The following is a 16,474-nucleotide window of genomic DNA, read 5'->3' as shown; positions in this document are numbered from 1 at the left end:
TGTGCATGACTCTAGCGTAATCGAAATACAGTTGAATCATCTGAGTTTGTTGCATACAGTGGTCCTAAGTAGGAAACATAAATGACGATAATGGATAATCAAAAAAGGATCTTGAACATTCAAAACGAAAATTTCCTTCTCACAAATGTGGGCAGGTAGACCATTGAGCTGCAGAGTGTCCTATAAAAAAGACAGATAATAGCATTTGCATCAATCAGTCTGAAAGAAGGATGCATTTTTGGCACTTGTTTTCGTTGTCAGTGATGCGGATTATCTTTCTTCAAAGTACCCATTGTCGTCTTTTTGTTATGTAGTATTGTAAAAGGCGATCTACTTATAAATTACAATAAATGTGTTCTTTTAACTGCTGTGTGCTGTGTTCTTGTGAGTGCTCCTGCAGTTTTTCTAAAGAATATTCACAGATTAAGGGTCCAGGATTACCAATCCACAGCGATGGGAAGTGAGGATACCATCTAAATAACAAGAAAGGCTGAAAGGTCGTTCGAAAAACTGAGAAACTTTTTTTGCGAATTGCAAAGAGGATCATAAGCCATATGTACAGAAACAAAGTGAACATGACAGATGCCACTGAAATCTATGGAAGTTGTGAAACATAGACGATAAACAGTTTAGACAAGAAGAGAATAGAAGCTTTTCAAATGTGGCGCTGGAGAAGAATGCTGAAGATTAGATGGGTGGATTACCTAACTCTTGAGGAGATACTGAATAGAACTGGGAAAAAGAGGAATTTGTGGCACGACTTGACTAGAAGAATTGAACAGTTGGTAGGACACGTTCTGAAGCATCAAGGGATCATCAATTTAGTACTAGAGGGAAGTGTGGAGGGTAAAAATCGTAGAAGAAGATCGGGAAATGAATACACTAAGCAGATTCAGAAGGATTTAGGTTCAGTAGTTACTCGGAGATGAAGAAGATTGCACAGGATAGAGTAGCATCGAGAGCTGCATAAAACCATTCTTTGGACTCAAGACAACAACAACAACAAGTGGGAAGGTTTTCTTACTGTACAATGTGTATGCAGCACTCCAGTAACCAAACATTGCAGACGAGCCAAATATCTGACTGTTGAATAAAAATCAATATTGTCGCTGGTCACAAAGAATTAAGGGAATTTTCATAAGTAAGCATTGTTGACATTCAACCTGCCTGGCATGGGAAATACACTGGCAAAGAGCAAACGAAAAGAAAATGAAAGGGAGATGAGAATTCTGTTAACAATAGTAGATGATAATTCACTTGATATACAAGACTATGAAATTGCAGAAAGAAGTATGTGAGGCATTGGAAGACTCCCATACACATTTTTACATGGGGGACAGAAGCTTGCATTAAAAGAATATGTGTGCATCAAAAAGGAAGCTCAAATCGACGTTACATTACCTTTTGGTACCAAATGCACTGCTGTTCAAAGTACATGGTTCTGGTGCAGGATTATCAGGCAAGCAAGCAACTGTGCATACCTTGACCAGTCTACCTACCAAATACATTTTTGTAAGAAGTATACAACGTTGAAAGGAGGTGTATTTCTCTCTTAATAAATTCTAAAACTGTCTTTAGAAGAGGAAGAGCGATTTACAAACACGATATGCGAAAGTGAGGCGAGAACATTAAATGTTTCAAATGTCAGAAGAGGCAAAACAACAAATAAAGTGGGAAGTAAAGTGAAAATTTCAAAAGAGATGACGCTGCAGCAACAATAAAATGTGATAAAGTCACAGCAATTATGAAAAAACACGATCATCGTTCATCATGTTTTTGTTGTCAATAATATAGGTATATTGGAAAGTATTGTAGGCAGTTTGAAGTAGTGGATCAATGTGGGTTCAAGAACAGATAACAATCTTATCTCAAGGTCACTGCCTACATCTTTTGGCTAGTTACATGTACTATGCAATGCATGTACTATGCAGCCTGATACATATCATGTGCCAAGATAATCCTCCCCCCCCCTTTCACCATGGACACCTCTAGGCCAATTGTGGAACTAAAATGCGGTAGGAAAATGATGGTGACCCTCCCCCTACCCTCCTCTTCCCCACTGACCTAGGCCAATCAGCAGCATTCCACAATCGGCCTACCTGATTTAATGGATTAGCCAAGTGTGTATCCTGTACCACAGCAGCAGCAGCACATACCTTAATTACAAAATCATTAAGTGAAACCAGTTTATGCACCCCAGCAGCAGCAACACAGCAACAGGCTATCAGAGCAGTCACTGGAGTTCCTTCAATCTGCTGAGCCACAGTGAGGTGGTTCCATAATATGTCTGGTCAACAACACATACTATGTGACTTACAGTGAATCGAAACTTGTGAAGTTATGCTTATGTGGCGATAATGGATCAAAGGATATCATAAATTGTAACTGTATCATCCAGAACAGCATCTGCTCAAGCACTGACTGAGCTAGAACTAACTGTGTTCCATTGCTTAGACTGGTTCTCTCTCCTAAATTTACTGTGCCTGGAGGTTTTGGATTAACTGAAACCAGGAATACACTACTTTTCTTCAGTCTCACTGAACATTACACTCACACATGAAAGTAATTATGCAAAAACTATAACATTATGAATGACCACCCATTAGCCCAAATCAAATAGAGTACCATGGATAAAATATTCTCCTAAACAAACTAAAGAACTTGTGATGTGCAAGGAAAATTCATTGACAGAACACAATAATTCGTACAAGGTTAAAAGTGGAACAACAAAACATGCAAACCATATAGATTACATAAATTAAGAAACAATAGCATTTAAAAGCAAATGAAAAGAAATAAAAATTGTGCAAGTCTTCCCTCACTAGTATTAGTAACTATTTTTTGCAAAAATCACTGTCTCAAAAATTAATAAGTTTGCAAAGTTGTCTTGGTCATGAAAGGAAACAATTAAATGAATGAAACCAAGTTTTAACTACTGTTCTGAATGATATTGAAAATAAAGCTGAATGTTATTACACTATGACAACATACAATTACGTAAAATGAATGACTAAGAAAGTTACTGTTGTTCCTATATAAAGAGGTTTTCATCACTGATTAGAACAATGCATATTGTGGTGTCTCTCGGCTAATGTTCCTTCAAAACAGTTTCCACTTAGCTGATGCCACTGGCAAGTCATCGACATATGTGTTGTTAGTCCATGATCCTTGAATGTTTAATCCAGTAATTGCAGTCTTCTTGTTGATCTCCTTGATCAACAGCACCAGTTGTGAATGTAACAGGTACACTTGCTGTTTGCAGGATTAATTTCACTCTGGGTATTTGCATACAGTGACAGTTCCTGACATAAAGTAGTCGTCTGTCTTCTGTTTCTGCTTTGAACGGCCAGTGTCGGTTGGTCACAGCCAGTGTGCTCCCTGCCGCCGTTGGATAAGCAGCTGCAGCAGCAACTCGTATACCCCTAGCTTACTTATTTGTTACATAGTTTAATTCTTAATTTCTTTGCGTGATATTGGGTACTTGCATTGTTTAATTCATAAATTTCGGGCGTATTATAGTATTTGGGAGTTGTAGCATCGCGCTTTAGTGTTTACTTCGTAGATTCTTACTTAAATTGCGTGTGAGTTTCGTATAGGAGTTGTAATTTCGAGTGTTATCTACTGTAATCGTAAATTCAGGCAGATTGTAGCGCAGTCGTTAGGCATTTGTACAGGTTAGTTAATACGTTCTTTGCGCGTTTCCCTTGCGTTATCTAGGCACAGACTCGTGTTTCAGTAACTGTTGATCAACATCGATTAGAATGGACACGGACTGTGATTGCTGTGTTCGGATGAGGGCTGAGTTGGCATCCCTTCACTCACAGCTGCAAGCGGCGCTGACTTCGGTCGCGCAGCTTGAGGCTGTTGCCAATGGGCACCACTGTGGGGAGCCGGACTTGGGTATCACGGGGATGTCAACCTCGTCCCGTCTGTCCCCAGATCGGTCTGCCGCTGTGGTTGCCCCGGTTGCTGCCCGCGGTGGGACTGAGCCCTCGCCTGTGGTTGATTGGGAGGTCGTTCCAAGGCGTGGCAGGCAGCGAAAGACGTCCCCGGAGGCTGATCAGAAAGCCTCCCCGGTGCGTCTGACAATCAGGTTTCAGGCACTGTCTCTGGCTGAGCCAGATGCAGCCGCCTGCCCTGTTTCAGAGGATGATTCACAGCCTTCAAGGTCCGGGCAATCACAGAGGGTGGGCTTATTGGTAGTTGAGAGCTCCAATGTTAGGCGCGTAATGGGGCCCCTTAGGGATATGGCGGCTAAGGAGGGGAAGAAATCCAGTGTGCACTCCGTGTGCATTCCAGGTGGAGGCATTCCTGATGTGGAAAGGGTCCTTCTGGGTGCAATGAAAAGCACAGGGTGTAGCCAGCTGCAGGTGGTGGCACATGTCGGCACTAATGACGTGTGTCGCTTTGGATCTGAGGAAATTCTCTCTGGATTCCAGCGGCTATCTGATTTGGTGAAGGCTGCCGGTCTTGCTTACGAGATGAAGGCAGAGCTCACCATCTGCAGCATCGTTGACAGAACCGACTGCGGACCTCTGGTGCAGAGCTGGGTGGAGGGTCTGAATCAGAGGCTCAGACGGTTTTGCGACCGTGTTGGCTGCAGATTCCTTGACTTGCGCCATAGGGTGGCGGGGTTTCGGGCTCCGCTGAATAGGTCAGGAGTTCACTACACTCAGCTCGCGGCTACACGGGTAGCGGAGGCTGTGTGGCGTGGACTGGGCGCTTTTTTAGGTTAGAAGGCCTCGGAAAAGTACAGGGTGGGCTGCAATCTCAAAGGGTGCATGGCAAATACAGGACGTGCTTGGGTCAAGGAACAGTCGGAACTGTAGTTGTAAATTGTTGTAGTTGTGCTGGGAAAGCTCCTGAGCTTCAAGCGCTAATAGAAAGCACAGAAGCTGAAATCGTTATAGGTACAGAAAGCTGGCTAAAGCCTGAAATAAGTTCTGCAGAAATTTTTACGAAGTCTCAGACGGTGTTCAGGAAAGATAGATTAGGCAGAATTGGTGGTCGAGTGTTTGTGTCTGTCAGTAGTGGTTTATCTTGTAGCGAAGTCGAAGTAGATACTCCGTGCGAATTGGTATGGGTGGAGGTTATACTTAACAGCCGAACTAAGTTAATAATTGGCTCCTCCTACCGACCCCCAGACTCCGATGATATAGTTGCTGAACAGTTCAGAGAAAATTTGAGTCTCGTACCAAATAAATACCCCACTCATACAGTTATAGTTGGTGGGGACTTCAACCTTCCCTCGATATGTTGGCAAAAACCGGTGGTAGGCTTTCTCCGAAAATTATTTCGAGCAATTAGTCCACGAACCCACGCGAATTGTAAATGGTTGCGAAAACACACTTGACCTCTTAGCCACAAACAATCCAGAGTTAATAGAGAGCATCATGACTGATACAGGGATTAGTGATCACAAGGTCGTTGTAGCTAGGCTCAATACCGTTTCTTCCAAATCCACCGGAAACAAAAGCAAAACAATTTTATTTAAAAAGCGGATAAAGTGTCACTAGAAGCCTTCCTAAGAGACAATCTCCATTCCTTCTGAACTGACTATGTAAATGTAGACGAGATGTGGCTCAAATTCAAAGATATAGTAGCAACAGAAATTGAGAGATTCATACCTCATAAATTGGTAAGAGATGGAACTGATCCCCCGTGGCACACAAAACAGGTCCGAACGCTGTTGCAGAGGCAACGGAAAAAGCATGCAAAGTTCAGAAGAACGCGAAATCCCGAAGATTGGCTCAAATTTACAGACGCGCGAAATTTGGCACGGACTTCAATGCGAGATGCCTTTAATAGGTTCCACAACGAAACATGGTCTCGAAATTTGGTAGAAAATCCGAAGAAATTCTGGTCGTATGTAAAGTACACAAGCGGCAAGACGCAGTCAATACCTTCTCTGCGCAATGCCGATGGTACTGTTACCGACGACTGTGCTGCTAAAGCGGAGTTATTGAACGCAGTTTTCCGAAATTCCTTCACCAGGGAAGACGAATGGAATATTCCAGAATTTGAAACACGAACAGCTGCTAGCATGAGTTTCTTAGAAGTAGATACCTTAGGGGTTGCGAAACAACTCAAATCGTTTGATACAGGCAAGTCTTCAGGTCCAGATTGTATACCGATTAGGTTCCTTTCAGATTACGCTGATACAATAGCTCCCTACTTAGCAATCATATACAACCGCTCGCTCACCGATAGATCTGTACCTACAGATTGGAAAATTGCGCAGGGCGCCCAGTGTTTAAGAAGGGTAGTAGGAGTAATCCATCTAACTACAGACCTATATCATTGACGTCGGTTTGCAGTAGGGTTTTGGAGCATATACTGTATTCAAACATTATGAATCACCTCGAAGGGAACGATCTATAGATACGTAATCAGCATGGTTTCAGAAAACATCGTTCTTGTGCAACACAGCTAGCTCTTTATTCGCACGAAGTAATGGCCGCTATCCACAGGGGATCTCCAGTTGATTCCGTATTTCTAGATTTCCGGAAAGCTTTTGACACCGTTCCTCACAAGCGACTTCTAATCAAGCTGTGGGCCTATGGGGTATCGTCTCAGTTGTGCGACTGGATTCGTGATTTCCTGTCAGGAAGGTCGCAGTTCGTAGTAATAGACGGCAAATCATGGAGTAAAACTGAAGTGATATCAGATGTTCCCCAGGGAAGCGTCCTGGGACCTCTGCTGTTCCTGATCTATATAAATGACCTGGGTGACAATCTAAGCAGTTCTCTTAGGTTGTTCGCAGATGATGCTGTAATTTAAGGTCTAGTAAGGTCATCCGAAGACCAGTATCAGTTGCAAAGCGATTTAGAAAAGATTGCTGTATGGTGTGGCAGGTGGCAGTTGACGCTAAATAACGAAAAGTGTGAGGTGATCCACATGAGTTCCAAAAGAAATCTGTTGGAATTCGATTACTCGATAAATAGTACAATTCTCAAGGCTGTCAATTCAACTAAGTACCTGGGTGTTATAATTACGAACAACTTCAGTTGGAAAGCCCACATAGATAATATTGTGGGGAAGGCGAGCCAAAGGTTGCGTTTCATTGGCAGGACACAAGATGCAACAAGTCCACTAAAGAGACAGCTTACACTACATTCGTTCGTCCTCTGTTAGAATATTGCTGCGCGGTGTGGGATCCTTACCAGGTGGGATTGACGGAGGACATCGAAAGGGTCAAAAAAGGGCAGCTCGTTTTCTGTTATCACGTAATAGGGGAGAGAGTGTGGCAGATATGATACGCGAGTTGGGATGGAAGTCATTAAAGCAAAGACGTTTTTCGTCGCGGCGAAATCTATTTACGAAATTTCAGTCACCAACTTTCTCTTCCGAATGCGAAAATATTTTGTTGAGCCCAACCTACATAGGTAGGAATGATCATCAAAATAAAATAAGAGAACTCAGAGCTCGAACAGAAAGGTTTAGGTGTTCGTTTTTCCCGCGCGCTGTTCGGGAGTGGAATGGTAGAGAGATAGTATGATTGTGGTTCGATGAACCCTCTGCCAAGCACTTAAATGTGAATTGCAGAGAAGTCATGTAGATGTAGATGAAAGTCACTAGTTCTTTAATCGCAGTACACGCCGAGATCAAAAGTGTAGCACTGTCCAGACACTGTTATTTTTCAGCAGTTATGAACACAATTTGGAGCAGTACTTATGCAGCATGATAATCAGCTCCCCTCTCTTCTTCTCATTCCCGACTCTTTGCTGATGTCTATCAATATGATTCTAAATCGCTAAATCGCCTCACTTCACATAACATTTTCAAAAATTTCGACTACATCGATTTACAGTTTCATATAAATCACAATTTCATATTACTACGTCCAAAGAAAATGAATTTAAGTAATATGTTAACAGATACGAAAGTACACATCAGAATAACTGAAAATGACAGTCACATTCATAACAACTGCATAAGCTAGACAGAAACATAATTATAAATTGGCTCTGAACACTATGGGACTTAACATCTAAGTCATCAGTCCCCTAGAACTTAGAACTACTTAAACCTAACTAACCTAATGACATCACCCACATACATGCCCGAGGCAGGATTCGAACCTGCGACCGGTACAGTCGCGCGGCTCCAGACTGAAGCGCCTAGAACCGCTCGGCCACACTGGCCAGCACATAATTATACAGAGAATTAAATTTATAAGAGTCATTCTGAAATAGCCTTTTCTATGTATGAAGAAAGTAAAGCAGGAAAGAAGTAAAATAAAATAAAGTATAAAGGAAAAAAAGTATATCAGCCTGTAGTTTTAACTTCACACAGCACCACATAACGACTTCGAAGCTATAGTAGAAGTAGAGAATGTTTGTCATGTTGGTGCTAAAGTGATTTGCCTGGAACTATACACACAGCATGATAATGTACATTGAGAGGAAGATGACGACCAACTATGACCAATCTCATACTCCTATGTGTATGTAAGGCACACAGAAAACAATTCTACATCTACATCTACATGGATATTCTGCAAATCACACTTAAGTGCCTGGCAGATGTTTCATCGAACCACCGAAACAATAATTCACTATTATTCCACTCTCGAGCAGCACCTGCAAAGAACAAACACCTGTACCTTTCTGTGAGAGCTCTGATTTCCTTTATTTTATTATGATGGGCGTTTTCCCTATGTAGGTCGGCGTCAACGAAATATTTTCGAATTCGGAGGAGAAAGTTAATGATTGAAATTTCATGAGAAGATCCCACTGCAACAAGAAACGCCTTTGTTTTAATAATGTTCACGGCAAATCCTGTATTACGTCTGTGGCACTCTCTCCCCTATTTCTCGATAGTACAAAACGTATTGCTCTTCTTTGAACTTTTTTGGTGTTCTCTGTTAATCCTATCTGGTAAGGGTCCTACACCATGCAGCAGTACTCCAAAAGAGGACAAACAAGCATAGTGCAGTCGATCTGTTGCATCTTATAAGTGTTCTACCAATAAATCGCAGTCTTTGGTATGCCTTCCCCACAACATTTTCTATGTGCTCTTTCCAAATTAAGTCGTTCATAATTGCAATTCCTAGGTAATCAGTTCAATTTACAGCCTTTAGATTTGATTAATTTATCATATAACTTGAAGTTTAATGGATTCCTTTTACCGCTCATGTAGATGACCTCACACTTTTCATTATTTAGGGTCAATCGCCAGTTTTCACACCATAAAAATATATTTTCTAAATAGTTTTGCAATTTGTTTTGATCTTCTGATCATTTTACTATATGATAAACGACAGCATCATCTGCAAACAACCTAAGATGGCTGCTCGAATTTTACCTAAATCGTTGATGTAGATAAGGAAAAGCAGAGGGCCTATAACACTACCTTGGGGGACACCAGAAATCACTTCTGTTTTACTCGCTGATTTCCCATCAGTTACTACTAACCGTGACATCTCTGAGATGAAATAACGAATCCAATCACATAACTGAGACTATATTCCATGAGCACGCAATTTGATTACAAACCGCATGTGACATATAGCGTCGAAAGCCTTCTGGAAATCTAGAAATGTGGAATCAATCTGAAATCACTTGTCAATAGCACTCAACACTTTTGTCTGAGTAAAGAGAAAGTTTTGTTTCTTCGAGGTAATTCATAAAGCTCAAACTCAGTATATGTTCCAAAAATCTGCTTCATATCGACGTTAATGATATGGGGTTGTAATTTAGTTTACTTCTCCTATTGCCTTTCTTGAATATTGGTGTGACCTGTGCAACTTTCCAGTCTTTGAGTATGGCTCTTTCATCAAGCGAGCAGTTGTATATGATTGTTAGGTATGGAGCTACGGCATCAGCATACTCTGAACAGTACTTAATTGGTATACAGTCTGGAGAGGAAAACTTGCTTTTATTAAGTAACTTGCGTTGCTTCACTGCTCCAAGTACATATATCTACTTCTAAAGCCAAGTTCACACATGCAACAATAGTATCGCCAAAGCTAGTGACACACTGCAGTTGCAATGCAGCTGGATGTGTGAACTCCCAATTTTTAGTGGCGCAACGTAAGAGACACAACTTTTGTCATGCCACATAAAGTTCAACTTGATTGTACTTTGTGATGCCACTTTCCTTCCACCACTGCTCCCTGAAGCCAGTATTTCGAAACACGGGCATCCTGTCGCAGTTATTGTGTAGTATTTCCTGCTTTACTCCATTCTGTTTCAGTGTGTTTTCATTTTATTACTTTTTCACCGCTTCTGGAACTACAATAACAGCAACCTATGCCTGATCTTCTGCATCACTCTGTGTGTGTGTGTGTGTGTGTGTGTGTGTGTGTGTGTGTGTGTGTGTGTGTGCGTGTGTGTCTGTATTAATAAACCAGTGACGAATCCCACAAATTTATAATACTTTGGGATGAATAAGTAAATAAACTTAATCTACATAGCCAAAATGTATTCTATAAATTACTAATTGTGTGAAGGAAATAGCTCCCGAGTGTGATGTGGCAGCTGTTAAACTCAAAATTAGTTATCCAAATTCCCTTTGTCAACGAAGACAATAAAATTCTACACTCTTAGAAGAGTGGTATGTCTACAGATGGTTCAAAATGGCTCCAAGCACTATGGGACTTAACATCTGAGGTCATCAGTCCCCTAGACTTGGAACTACTTAAACCTAACTAACCTAAAGACATCACACACAGCCATGCCCAAGGCAGGATTCGAACCTGTGACTGTAGCAGCAATGTGGTTCTGGACTGAAGCGCCTAGAACCGCTCGGTCATAAGGGCCGGCTCTACAGACGGTATTTACATTCCAGCTGTTGGTTAGTTTGGCGCTGCATACAACAGTTTCGTCTCCAAGTGTTATTTCGTATATAAATGTGTTTGTAGCTCCTGATGTATCTCTGCTTGAAATCTATTTCCGGATCCAGCATTTGGGTTTCGTCTTCCTTGTATTTAACTCTTGTCACAGTTCTAATGCCATAACCTGCACTATCCACATTCATACACGCTCATATGATTTCAACTGATCCATAATGAAAGGTGTGCAACTATGTATAACTTGTGGCGTCCTGTGTGAACGGTAGTTAATGAAGCCACCACAGAGAGCCACGAGCTGGGCCCCATGTTAGTTGCGTATGTAAACCCGGTTTAAGTTACTCATGTAACACCCATTCTTGATCCGAATTCTAGAATATTTACTTCGTCTTCTTTGTGAAGCAATTTGGAAGACTGTGTTTAGTAACTCTGCTTCAGCAGCACTGCCATTGATACTATTCCCATCGCTATTGCGCAGAGGAGGCATTGATTGTGTCTTGTCGCTAGCACACTTTACATACGAACAGAATATCTCTGGATTTTCGGTCATTTTTCGAGATATAGTTTCGTTGTGGAAACTGTTATAAGTTTGGCGCATCGAAGTCCGCTCAAAATTCCGAGTTTCTGTAAAAGATCGCCAATCTTGGGGCTTTTACGTTCGTTTTTTGGTATGGCTTTTTCGTTGTTTCTGCAACAGTATTCTGACACGTTTTGTGTACCGAGGGGGATTAGCTCCGTCGTTTAATTTATTTGGTATAAATTTCTCAAGTGCTGTCAACACTATTTCTTTGAATTCAAGCCACCTCTGGTGTACACTTTACATTGTTTATTTGGAAGGAGTGGAGATTGTCTCTCAGGAAAGCATCAAGCGAATTTTTATCTGGTTATTTGAATAGGTATATTTTTCGTCTATTTTTGGAGGATTTGGGAGTTACGGTATTCAGTCGCGCTGCGATAACTCTATGTTCACTAATCCCTATCCATTTTCATACTCGTTATCAGCTCCAGATTATTTGTTGCCAAGAGGTGAAGTGTGCTTTCACAACCGCTTACTAGTCAAAAGGACTCCTGAACTAGCTGCTGGAAATAATTTTCAGAGAAAGCGTTTAGCACAATTTCGGATGATGTTTTATGCATACTTCCAGAGTTAAACATGTCTCTTCGTCAACGTATCTAGGGTAAATTGAAGTCACCACCAGATGTAATTAAATGTTCTGGTACACGTTTGAAATTAGACTCAAGTTTGCTTTGAATCTTTCAACAATTGTATCATCTCAGTCGGGAGGTCGGTAAAAGGATCGAATTATTATTTTATTCTGGTTGCCAAGAATGACGCCTGCCCATGCTACCTCACAGGAACTATCTACTTCAATTTCGCTGCAAGATAAACTATTTCTAACAGCAACAAACACGCAACGTCCAACTGTGTTCAGACTATCCTTTCTGTATATCGTCACGTCCTTCAGATGAATTTATCTCCAGCTTCAGCCAGCTTTCAGTGCCGATAACGATTAGAGCATCAGTGCTTTCTGTTAGCCATTGTAGGTTTGGTATCTTTCCAGCACAGCTACGATAATTTACAACTGTTATACTGATGGCTTCTATATCTACTTTCTTCCTGTGTTTGACCTGAACCCTTTGACACTGAACTTCTTTTTGTGTCTCCCCGAGACCCTCTAACGTAAAAAACCGCCCAGGCTATGCCACACATCCCCAGCTGAGTAGGTACTGCTGACCTATTTAGTGGCACCTGTAACCCCACCACCCTATGGCACAACTCGACAAATCTGCAGCCTTCACGGTCGCAGAACTGCGTGAGACTGTGGTTCAGACACTCCACTCAGCTCTGTACTAGAGGCCTGCAATCGGTCCTGTTGACTATGCTGAAAATGGTGAGCTCTGGTTTCATCTCACAACAAGACTGGCAACCTTCACCGCTTCTGCTAGCTGCTCGAAGCCACAGAAAATCTCTTTTGGTCCAAAGGGACACACATCATTGGTGCTAGTATGAGCCACCACCTGCAGCTCGCTGCACTCTGTGCTCTTCATGGCATCTGGAAAGAGAAGTTCCACATCTGGAATGACTCCACCTGGTGTGCAGATGGAGTGCACATTGGCTTACTGCCCCTCCTTGGGGCACTATAATGTGCCTAACATTGGGGCTCGCAACTACCAATAATTCCACCCCTTGTGATTGCCCAGATCTTGCAGCTGAGAGGTTTCCTCTGAAACAGGACAAGTGACTACATGGGCTGAGGGATAAGGTCAGTCACAGACAGCTCCCAGAACCTGTTTATCGCACTAACTGGGGAAGCCGTATGTTCGGCCCCTGGGAAGTCTTTTGCTGCCTGCCATGCCCCAAGGCGACCTCCCACTCGACTATAGGTGAGGGATCAACCGCAGTCTAATCAATGACTGGAATGGCCACTAGTACAAACCAATTGACAGACTCGTGAGTCGTGCTGGATGTCTGTTGGGTCCCCAACGGCAGCACACAAGTGTGATGCCCATCTACTGCAGCCTCAAGCTTTGTAACCAAAGCCATCATAGCCAAGAATTGAGAGCGAAGTGTCACCAACTTGGCTCACATCTGCACGCAGCAGTCACAGTCCCTATCTACACTAAAAACTGTTGACACAGACGAAAATGCAACAACTGTGTCTAATAAATTAGATTAACACGCAGAGATTCAAAAACTAATCTACCAAAGCACTCAGGTGGGACTAAATAGTTTGCTCCTGTCACAAAATCGATCAGAGAAAGAGAGAGAGAGAGAGAGAGAGAGAGAGAGAGAGAGAGAGAGTGTGTGTGTGTGTGTGTGTGTGTGTGTGTGTGTGTGTGTGTGCGCGCGCGTGTGTGTGTGTCCGTCCATTGTTAATTCCATGCCCACACACTAACTTCAGGTGATGGTTATTTATCAAACATGTGATTACATAATAATACATTTATTACTGACAAAGGTAGATACACTAACAAACTTGCAAAAGTACTGGCTGAAATGTTCACACACCGTGGCCATGTGACTGTGGTAAATAGCTCGGTCACTGATCCCGGGGGATGCACACTCCTCAGTGATAAAGCACAGAGTATGATATCTCAGTCGCAGAGAGATAAAGGACACATGTCCAATGAAATGCACAAATTATCTCTCATCTCATGGGATACCATTTAATTCACGGACATGATGGGATGGAGCGCATGATTGATGTTTGTTCAAACTTGCAAAAGCATCGGTGTGGAGTACGCACTGTACTCAACCCACATGGTCCGCAGCTGACAGAACCTGCTATCAGCGTAAACATCCACGTGGCACGGAGGTCCAGCTCACATTGATTTTCACTTTCTCTCTTCCATGCCCATGGGCACTGCACCACTGCCCATGGGCATGGTAAAATCTGCACTTGCAGACGAATACTGCTGCATCACCATCCAAGTGATTCTATGGTACGACTGCCACGGGAGTATCCTCAATGAGACCGGCCTCAGCCGTTCATTTGTCAAGCAGTCACAACTCATTTCCTCACATTATCACATCATTCACATGTCAATTAGAAATTAGTAAAGATCTGCAGTCATTGTAACCCAACGAGTAAGATCTTTGATTCATAAACAGAAATAGTCCCATTAGCATAAACCTACCAAATTGCTAAACTGCAATGACTACTCACATTATTATTATTATTATTAAGAAAGAAAGAGAAAATAATACATTGAGAAATATATTTATTTGTTCCTCTTTACAATCCACTCAATGAAGTTTAATAGGAATAGTTCCATCAATTTGACATTAAGCATTGAGATCATAATGTGTACAGTGAGATTAATATTTACAAATAAGCACATAGCTCCTAAACACTTGAGGTAGCCAGTAAAATCGGTACAACATATTACATCAATATTGTTAAATTACACTGCCCAAAGAAATTTTTTTAAAACTTTTTTTTTTACTTTGATAACTGATCTTTATAGATTTTTATGAGCTGAATCCAAATCTAACCTTAGCTTTTCTGTATCACCCATAGTTTTTGAGCTATATGCTTTTTATTATATAGAATAAAAATCCTATGCTATGCGGTAAATGGGGAAATTAATGAAACACTTTGTTACAACATAAGCATGGTTTGTATTTACAGTAAGCTACTTAAAACAATGATATGTGTTAACAGAGGTTTCACTTGTCAGCTGGAATTGGTTTGCAGTTTCTTTCTATCCTTTGGAGCTTCTTGTGTAGCTTTTACTATGATGAGGCACTTGCTGAACTTGTTGGTGAAGAGACCAACAGTAGTCCCCCATCATGTTGCTGTTCCAGCGGCCTTGGTAGCATTTTTCCATCACTTTAATGTCCTGGTGAAAACACTCTCCTTGCTCCTCACTAACATCTCTCATATTGTCCAGGAAGTAATCAAGGTGACTGTTCAAAAAGTGAACTTCCAGGCTCATTAAACATCCTAAAGTTTTAAACTTCTTTAACATTGTAGCTATAATAGAAAAATATTCTGGGTCTTTTTCATGTCCTAAGACCTTTGTAGGGACTTGCTTGAATGATATCCATGCTTATTTCTCATTTAAAGTCACTGTGGATTCAAAGTTAACATCAAACATCAATTTTCTAATGTCAGGTCTGACAAAGACGCCTTCTTTTAGTTTAGCTTCTGAAAGGTGTGGAAAATTTTGGCAGAGATACTTAAAACATGGCCCACCTTTAGGAAAAGCCTTTACAAACTGTTTCATTAGGCCTAACTTTATATTTAGAGGTGGTAGAAATATGTTTTTTAGATCTACAAGGTTTTTGCATAGAATGTTTTTCTCACCATGTTTTAAAGACTCCCTCACAGGCCAGTTTTTTCTGCACCAGTGTTGATGGCTAGCCCTACTGTCCCATTCACACAAGAAATATGGAAATTTGCTAAAACCACCTTGCTGACCAAGGAGCATGCATGTTGCTTTTAGAGTGCCACATATCGTCCAACCATGAGCAGAATTGCCTATTTTATTTTCCACTATTTCTAGATTTTCATAGCTATCTTTCATATGTACAGAACGTCCAACAGATATAGATGCATACACGTTACCACTGTGTAATAAAAGAGCATTTAAACTAGTTTTCAATGAATCAATAAACAGCTTCCAGTCTTCCTTTTTGAATACAATACCAATCTCATTCATCAGACCAGGAATGTCTGAGCAGTACACAAAATCACCTTCTTGTTGAAAAAACTTGGAAAATTGCTGCTCTCTCTTTCTATACATGTATATGATGGTTCAAACTGCCAATAAGTTCTTTTCTTTTAATCTAGAGCCAAGCAATTCAGCTTTTCCTTTTGTTAAGTCCGGATCCCTAACCAAATTGTTAAGCTCGGGCTGAGTAAACAATTTGGGCTCTAGACTTCCTGTATTACAATGGAATTCATCATCATCTGGTTCATGTAAATCAGATTGTACATCAGAAAATACTTCTGTTGGAATATAATTTAAACCATCTGGTGGTTCAGGAACCAGCAAATCTACACCATGCCCTACTGGTCAGATGGTGGACGGAAGGTTTGGGTAGCTTATTACCTCTTTGTTTTTCAAATTATGACCAGTCATTGGAATGGTTTCTTGGCTCCCTCCGTATCATAGAAACAGCAAATCTGAAGGCTTTTTTCTCCTTTTTGGACCATTTTCTCAGATCTTCAACAC

Source organism: Schistocerca nitens, chromosome 7 (assembly GCF_023898315.1).
Source record: "Schistocerca nitens isolate TAMUIC-IGC-003100 chromosome 7, iqSchNite1.1, whole genome shotgun sequence".
Classification (NCBI taxonomy): Eukaryota; Metazoa; Arthropoda; class Insecta; order Orthoptera; family Acrididae; genus Schistocerca; species Schistocerca nitens.
Note: the sequence above shows the minus strand (reverse complement) of the source record.